The 9,432-nt window shown below is 37.8% G+C and overlaps 1 long non-coding RNA gene across 1 annotated transcript; it reads right to left on the reverse strand.

Annotated features, from left to right (window-relative positions):
* Nucleotides 1–2,166: 2,166 nt before the first annotated feature.
* LOC114790983 (uncharacterized) lies at nt 2,167–4,753 on the reverse strand. The gene is made up of 3 exons (XR_003749887.1): nt 4,692–4,753; nt 2,543–2,647; nt 2,167–2,463 (listed from the first exon to the last, which is right to left on the reverse strand). It is a non-coding gene; the product is annotated as an uncharacterized LOC114790983 (long non-coding RNA).
* Nucleotides 4,754–9,432: the final 4,679 nt, after the last annotated feature.

Raw genomic sequence — 9,432 nt, forward strand, 5'->3', positions numbered from 1 at the left:
ACTGGAAATAGCAACAGCTCTATCTTTTCATAGAGAGCACAATTAACCAAAGCATGCTTAGGATGTCCTTCAAACCCCCCAATGCTCATGCTAAAGGGGCTTGCACAACAGGCAAATGGGACTGAACTACTGCGGACGAAAATAATTACCTTACATTTATATACACAAAGGCGAGTCCATAGAAAGGTCATTTCACTACGGCCAATTCACTAGAGGCTAAAGCACATCTGTGCTGCGAATACCTCCCAATCAACTTGTATGACCCCTTTTTAAGTTACTGGGATTAGCTCATTACATTTTGAGGACCAGCACAGTAGTGAATAGTTTGACAGTGTTTATTATGCCACAGCTTGTTGTCCAGTATCTACTCCTCGCATACTGGGGGAAAAAACATGCATTGTTTCATTTATATCTTTAATTGTCATTTCCATATTGAATGAGAACAGTTTTCTACTTCACAAATGCTTTGCAAGGCCACAACTGAGAGCCCCCATTGCAGTGGTGGCCTAGTGGTTAAGGAAGCGGCCCCGTAATCAGAAGGTTGCTGGTTCGAATCCCGATCTGCCAAGGTACCACTGAGGTGCCACTGAGCAAAGCACTATCCCCACACACTGCTCCCCGGGCGCCTGTCATGGCTGCCCACTGCTCACTCAGGGTGATGGGTTAAATGAAGAGGACAAATTTCACTGTGTGCACTGTGTGCTGTGCTGCTGTGTATCACGTGTGAAAATCACTTCAATTTCACTTTCACTTCCATTGCTCTAAGCTATTCATTAGGCAGATGAAGGGGAGATCCTTAGTGACATCCCAACATCCCTAGCAGAGCTGTGACCGCTGATCTTTAAGCAGAGTCATCTTTCTAATGCAGTGTAGAGATGACATTTGCGGGATGTTCTTTGGATCACTTGAATATCCCATCAGTAACTTATATATAGGAATTGCAGTATGAATTATAATGCAAGTATTGGTCAGATGTTCAGGTTTAATAGTTGAGGAGAGTTCCGATTTTATTTAATCACACAATGAGTGCCACAGCACTACATTCATTAAAAATACCATCAGTCCTCAAAATAAGTGCTGAAATTAACAATTTGGATAAGGGTCTTCTTAGTCAAAATTTCAATGTTTTGATAAACCAGGGACATGTTCACTTCCGTCCTTTTTATTTCACAAAGGCAAATTATGCTTGCCCTGCTTTCTTATTGAAAACTGGGACTCCTTTATTTTCACAAAGTAATTTTCGAAAAGTCGTTGTGAGGGAGGCAATCATTATGCCTTATGTGGCTGCATTTTACACATTTTAACCGCTAACCAAGCCAGGTCACAGTAAATGACTATTTTGATGCTCAAAGGAGTCTTTCAACTTGAAATTGAATTTAAACAGTTTCCCTTAATAGCCTAAGGATAGAGAGATATGTCACACTGCACCAGACATGGCAGGCATACATATGAGCTTTATAGTCAAATGATTCTGATTCTCTGAATGAGGGTATCTAGTGCAAAAAGGGACTTGGATTGAGTTTTGATTAAAACCCCTTAACCTGTATGTCATTATCTACTCTTGAAGTGTCAATATTGCCATTTTGAGGAGACAGAATGGACACATCCTGCTCAAAATCTCTCACTAATATTTCGTGCATTGATTCACACACACACACACACACACACACACACACACACACACACACACACACACATACTTGTGTAGCCGCAATTTGGGGACTACATGCACGATGCCACATCGTGGGGACGTGCATTTCTAAAGGCTTTATGAAAAATCTAAAGATAGATTTATGTTTCATTTGAGGCTTTAAAAATGACTGTCACTTTAAAATATAGAAAATACATTAATAAAGCAATGTGACATTTTCCTACAAACTGGGGACCTTGTCTGGTAGACATCACTTGTGAGGACCAGCAGACACACATAGTGAACTGTCTGGTTAACTGTAAGATGTAGGTACTTGTGAACAACATGGGGACGAAACAGCTGGGATGCAGCTATAATGAATGAAAAGATCAAAATTTAATAACATGAATAAAATATTTATTTTTTTTTGCTATTTTTATGTAGCATTCTGAACAGTATTCTGTACATATTTACATTCGATTCAAAGACACTTTACTGAATTGCACCCATTTCCAAAAAAAAAAAAAAGAGATTCTAAGATCCTTTTAAAACAAATGTAATAACCAGAAATCTAAAATACCAGAAAATAAGATACCAAACAAAATAAAATAACTGACTTTACATTCTTCTTTTAAGGGTAGTGATTTTGTTCTTCACAAAGAACTTTACAGACAACCAATCCCTGTCTTTCAAGGCAACAGGTTCAGCATTTATACAGGCCTCACATTGTTGTTTTCCTGGCACTGTACAAGTTTTGATGAACCTGTTTAGATGCTTTTCAACTGCATTCATTTCATCACTGTCCCATTTCTTTTTCTTTACCACCTTTCGACCTGAATGAACAAAGCACATCAGAAAAAACAGAGATTTTTAAGTTCATAAAGGCTTTCTATGAAGTTTAACAAACAGTACCTTTCATGGTAGTTGTGGTACTTGTTATTTCTGTTGCTTGTTCAATTGAAGATTTCTGGACTTCTTTTGCAGAAGGATCTATGGGTGGTTCTACATCAAGAGCCACTTAAACACAAAACAAATGCATTCAAAATTGTTAAGGATTTGATTCTTTCTTGGAGAAAATACACTGCTCACAAATTAAGGGAACACAGAAATAAGACATCCTACATCTGAATGAATGAAATATTCTTATTAAATACTTCTTTACATAGTTGAATGTGCTAACTACAAAATCACACAAAAATTATCGATGAAAATCAAATTTATCAACCCATGAAGCTCTGGATTTGGAGTCACACTCAAAATTAAAGTGGCAAAACAAACTATGGGCTGATGTAATGTCCTTAAAATAAGTAAAAATGAGGCCCAGTAATGAGGCCTTCACGTGCCTCTATGACCTCCCTACAATGACTGGACATGCTCCTGTTTAGGTGACGGATGGTCTCCTGAGGGATCTCCTCCCAGACCTGGTCTAAAGAATCCGCCAACTCCTGCACAGTCTGTGATGCAACGTGGTGTTGGTAGATGAAGCGAGATATGATGTCCCAGATGTGCACATGGGGTCTGAAGATCTCATCTCGGTAGTTAATGGCAGTCAAGCTACATCTGGCGAGCACATGGAGGGTTGTGCGCCCCCCTAAAGAAATGCCACCCCACACCACTACTGACCCACTGCCACACTGGTCATGCTGGAGGATGTTGCAGGCATCAGAATGTTCTCCATGGCGTCTCCAGACTGTCACATGTCACATGTGCTCTGTGTGAACCTGGTTTCATCTGTGAAGAGCACAGGGCGCCAGTGGCGAATTTGCCAATCTTGTTGTTCTTTGGCAAATGCCAAACATGCTGCACAGTGTTGGGCTGTAAGCAAAACCCCAATCTATGGACATCGGGCCCTCATACCACCCTTGTGGAGTCTGTTTCTGACCATTTGAGCAGAGCAGAGAGGCCTGCTGGAGGTCATTTTGCAGGGCTCTGGCAGAGGTCCTCCTGTTCCTCCTTGCACAAAGGTGGAGGTAGCAGTCCTGCTGCTGGGTTGCCCTTCTACTGCCTCCTCCATGTCTTCTGATGTACTGGCCTGTTTCCTGGTAGTGCCTTCATGTTCTGGACTCTACACAAACCTTCTTGCCATAGCTTGCATTGATATACCTAACACTTGAACACTTCCTAACATATCCTAACACTTAAACACTTTTGTTAAAACTGCATATCATATCATGTATGACTGTGTATGTGACAAATAAAATTTGAATTTGATCCTGAACGAGCTGCACTACCTGAGCCACTTATGTCAGTTGTAGACTCCATTTCATGCTACCATGGAGTCTCTTAGCTATTTCACTAAAGCCTTCATTTTAGAAGACAACGTGGGTACCTGCTGAGGCACGTACACAAAACTTGTTGAGTCTTATTAACCTTTCAACAATAGTGGTGAAGCACATTCTACTTTGTAGGGATGTCACATATATTTACATTGAAGGGACTTAATGTTTATTAAGTAAAAGAGAAGTGATTGTCATTGTGATACACTGCAACACAGCACATGTGCACACAACTAAATGTGTCCTTTGCTTTTAACCCATCACCGTTGGTGAGCAGTAGGCAGCCATGAAAGGCGCCTGGGGAGAAGTGTGTGGGGACAGTGCTTTGCTCAGTTGCACCTTGGCGGATCGGAATTCGAGATTCGATATTATGATAAAAATACATTGAAAAGAACAGTTTCATACCTGAATGTGAAAGATACTCTCAACCTGTGAACTGGCAGTGCAATTCTGACTGTCTGATTGCAATTTGACCAAATGTAAAAGTAATGTTTGCATTCTGCAAGCACACTACATAATTTCAAAATTTAAATGTACTAACAGTTATACATGTCATTATCAAAATAGGTGTAGTGTGTGGACTTAGTGTAGAGATTTTTTTAGAAGACAATGTGGGGACATAGTGGGGGAGGTGCAGCACTCTCATCCTGAGTCTTGTGAATCTTTCATAAACATTTGTGATACACAATACTTTATGGGGACTTCACATATATCATGCACATTGCACATTGTGGGGACTTAACGTATATTGTAATTAAAATACATAAAAAAGAGCAGTTTCATACCTGAATGTGGAAGATACTGTCATGCTGTGGACGGTCTGTGCAATGCTGATTGTCTTCAGAGGCACCATCTGATTTGGGGCAGTTACTGGCTTGGTTCATACCCTTTATTGTCTCCTATAATGAACAAAACAGTCAGCCATTAGACCAAACATAAAAGATATGTTGCCATTCTACAACCACACGACATATTTTCAATGTTTAAATGTACTAACAGTTATACATGTCATTAAAATAATTAATTTTGTTACAAAATCCTAATAGATCAAAATAGGTGTAGTGTGTGGACTTAGTGTAGAGATTTTTTTTTAGAAGACAATGTGGGGACATAGTGGGGGAGGTGCAGCACTTCTCATCCTGAGTCTTGTGAATCTTTCATAAACATTTGTGATACACAATACTTTATGGGGACTTCACATATATCATGCACATTGCACATTGTGGGGACTTAACGTATATTGTAATTAAAATACATAAAAAAGAGCAGTTTCATACCTGAATGTGGAAGATACTGTCATGCTGTGAACTGTCTGTGCAATGCTGATTGTCTTCAGAGGCACCATCTGATTTGGGGCAGTTACTGGCTTGGTTCATACCCTTTATTGTCTCCTATAATGAACAAAACAGTCAGCCATTAGACCAAACATAAAAGATATGTTGCCATTCTACAACCACACTACATATTTTCAATGTTTTAAATGTACTAACAGTTATACATGTCATTAAAATAATTTATTTTGTTACAAAATCCTAATAGATCAAAATAGGTGTAGTGTGTGGACTTAGTGTAGAGATTTTTTTTTAGAAGACAATGTGGGGACATTGTGGGGGAGGTGCAGCACTTCTCATCCTGAGTCTTGTGAATCTTTCATAAACATTTGTGATACACAATACTTTATGGGGACTTCACATATATCTTGCACATTGCACATTGTGGGGACTTAACGTATATTGTAATTAAAATACATAAAAAAGAGCAGTTTCATACCTGAATGTGGAAGATACTGTCATGCTGTGGACTGTCTGTGCAATGCTGATTGTCTTCAGAGGCACCATCTGATTTGGGGCAGTTACTGGCTTGGTTCATACCCTTTATTGTCTCCTATAATGAACAAAACAGTCAGCCATTAGACCAAACATAAAAGATATGTTGCCATTCTACAACCACACTACATATTTTCAATGTTTTAAATGTACTAACAGTTATACATGTCATTAAAATAATTAATTTTGTTACAAAATCCTAATAGATCAAAATAGGTGTAGTGTGTGGACTTAGTGTAGAGATTTTTTTTTAGAAGACAATGTGGGGACATTGTGGGGGAGGTGCAGCACTTCTCATCCTGAGTCTTGTGAATCTTTCATAAACATTTGTGATACACAATACTTTATGGGGACTTCACATATATCATGCACATTGCACATTGTGGGGACTTAACGTATATTGTAATTAAAATACATAAAAAAGAGCAGTTTCATACCTGAATGTGGAAGATACTGTCATGCTGTGGACTGTCTGTGCAATGCTGATTGTCTTCAGAGGCACCATCTGATTTGGGGCAGTTACTGGCTTGGTTCATACCCTTTATTGTCTCCTATAATGAACAAAACAGTCAGCCATTAGACCAAACATAAAAGATATGTTGCCATTCTACAACCACACTACATATTTTCAATGTTTTAAATGTACTAACAGTTATACATGTCATTAAAATAATTAATTTTGTTACAAAATCCTAATAGATCAAAATAGGTGTAGTGTGTGGACTTAGTGTAGAGATTTTTTTTTAGAAGACAATGTGGGGACATTGTGGGGGAGGTGCAGCACTTCTCATCCTGAGTCTTGTGAATCTTTCATAAACATTTGTGATACACAATACTTTATGGGGACTTCACATATATCATGCACATTGCACATTGTGGGGACTTAACGTATATTGTAATTAAAATACATAAAAAAGAGCAGTTTCATACCTGAATGTGGAAGATACTGTCATGCTGTGGACGGTCTGTGCAATGCTGATTGTCTTCAGAGGCACCATCTGATTTGGGGCAGTTACTGGCTTGGTTCATACCCTTTATTGTCTCCTATAATGAACAAAACAGTCAGCCATTAGACCAAACATAAAAGATATGTTGCCATTCTACAACCACACTACATATTTTCAATGTTTAAATGTACTAACAGTTATACATGTCATTAAAATAATTAATTTTGTTACAAAATCCTAATAGATCAAAATAGGTGTAGTGTGTGGACTTAGTGTAGAAATGTTTTTTTAGAAGACAATGTGGGGACATAGTGGGGGAGGTGCAGCACTTCTCATCCTGAGTCTTGTGAATCTTTCATAAACATTTGTGATACACAATACTTTATGGGGACTTCACATATATCATGCACATTGCACATTGTGGGAACTTAACGTATATTGTAATTAAAATACATAAAAAAGAGCAGTTTCATACCTGAATGTGGAAGATACTGTCATGCTGTGAACTGTCTGTGCAATGCTGATTGTCTTCAGAGGCACCATCTGATTTGGGGCAGTTACTGGCTTGGTTCATACCCTTTATTGTCTCCTATAATGAACAAAACAGTCAGCCATTAGACCAAACATAAAAGATATGTTGCCATTCTACAACCACACTACATATTTTCAATGTTTTAAATGTACTAACAGTTATACATGTCATTAAAATAATTTATTTTGTTACAAAATCCTAATAGATCAAAATAGGTGTAGTGTGTGGACTTAGTGTAGAGATTTTTTTTTAGAAGACAATGTGGGGACATTGTGGGGGAGGTGCAGCACTTCTCATCCTGAGTCTTGTGAATCTTTCATAAACATTTGTGATACACAATACTTTATGGGGACTTCACATATATCTTGCACATTGCACATTGTGGGGACTTAACGTATATTGTAATTAAAATACATAAAAAAGAGCAGTTTCATACCTGAATGTGGAAGATACTGTCATGCTGTGGACTGTCTGTGCAATGCTGATTGTCTTCAGAGGCACCATCTGATTTGGGGCAGTTACTGGCTTGGTTCATACCCTTTATTGTCTCCTATAATGAACAAAACAGTCAGCCATTAGACCAAACATAAAAGATATGTTGCCATTCTACAACCACACTACATATTTTCAATGTTTTAAATGTACTAACAGTTATACATGTCATTAAAATAATTAATTTTGTTACAAAATCCTAATAGATCAAAATAGGTGTAGTGTGTGGACTTAGTGTAGAGATTTTTTTTTAGAAGACAATGTGGGGACATTGTGGGGGAGGTGCAGCACTTCTCATCCTGAGTCTTGTGAATCTTTCATAAACATTTGTGATACACAATACTTTATGGGGACTTCACATATATCATGCACATTGCACATTGTGGGGACTTAACGTATATTGTAATTAAAATACATAAAAAAGAGCGGTTTCATACCTGAATGTGGAAGATACTGTCATGCTGTGGACTGTCTGTGCAATGCTGATTGTCTTCAGAGGCACCATCTGATTTGGGGCAGTTACTGGCTTGGTTCATACCCTTTATTGTCTCCTATAATGAACAAAACAGTCAGCCATTAGACCAAACATAAAAGATATGTTGCCATTCTACAACCACACTACATATTTTCAATGTTTTAAATGTACTAACAGTTATACATGTCATTAAAATAATTAATTTTGTTACAAAATCCTAATAGATCAAAATAGGTGTAGTGTGTGGACTTAGTGTAGAGATTTTTTTTTAGAAGACAATGTGGGGACATTGTGGGGGAGGTGCAGCACTTCTCATCCTGAGTCTTGTGAATCTTTCATAAACATTTGTGATACACAATACTTTATGGGGACTTCACATATATCATGCACATTGCACATTGTGGGGACTTAACGTATATTGTAATTAAAATACATAAAAAAGAGCAGTTTCATACCTGAATGTGGAAGATACTGTCATGCTGTGGACTGTCTGTGCAATGCTGATTGTCTTCAGAGGCACCATCTGATTTGGGGCAGTTACTGGCTTGGTTCATACCCTTTATTGTCTCCTATAATGAACAAAACAGTCAGCCATTAGACCAAACATAAAAGATATGTTGCCATTCTACAACCACACTACATATTTTCAATGTTTTAAATGTACTAACAGTTATACATGTCATTAAAATAATTAATTTTGTTACAAAATCCTAATAGATCAAAATAGGTGTAGTGTGTGGACTTAGTGTAGAGATTTTTTTTAGAAGACAATGTGGGGACATTGTGGGGGAGGTGCAGCACTTCTCATCCTGAGTCTTGTGAATCTTTCATAAACATTTGTGATACACAATACTTTATGGGGACTTCACATATATCATGCACATTGCACATTGTGGGGACTTAACGTATATTGTAATTAAAATACATAAAAAAGAGCAGTTTCATACCTGAATGTGGAAGATACTGTCATGCTGTGGACGGTCTGTGCAATGCTGATTGTCTTCAGAGGCACCATCTGATTTGGGGCAGTTACTGGCTTGGTTCATACCCTTTATTGTCTCCTATAATGAACAAAACAGTCAGCCATTAGACCAAACATAAAAGATATGTTGCCATTCTACAACCACACTACATATTTTCAATGTTTAAATGTACTAACAGTTATACATGTCATTAAAATAATTAATTTTGTTACAAAATCCTAATAGATCAAAATAGGTGTAGTGTGTGGACTTAGTATAGAGATTTAATTTT

Source organism: Denticeps clupeoides, chromosome 5 (genome assembly GCF_900700375.1).
Source record: "Denticeps clupeoides chromosome 5, fDenClu1.1, whole genome shotgun sequence".
Lineage (NCBI taxonomy): Eukaryota > Metazoa > Chordata > Actinopteri > Clupeiformes > Denticipitidae > Denticeps > Denticeps clupeoides.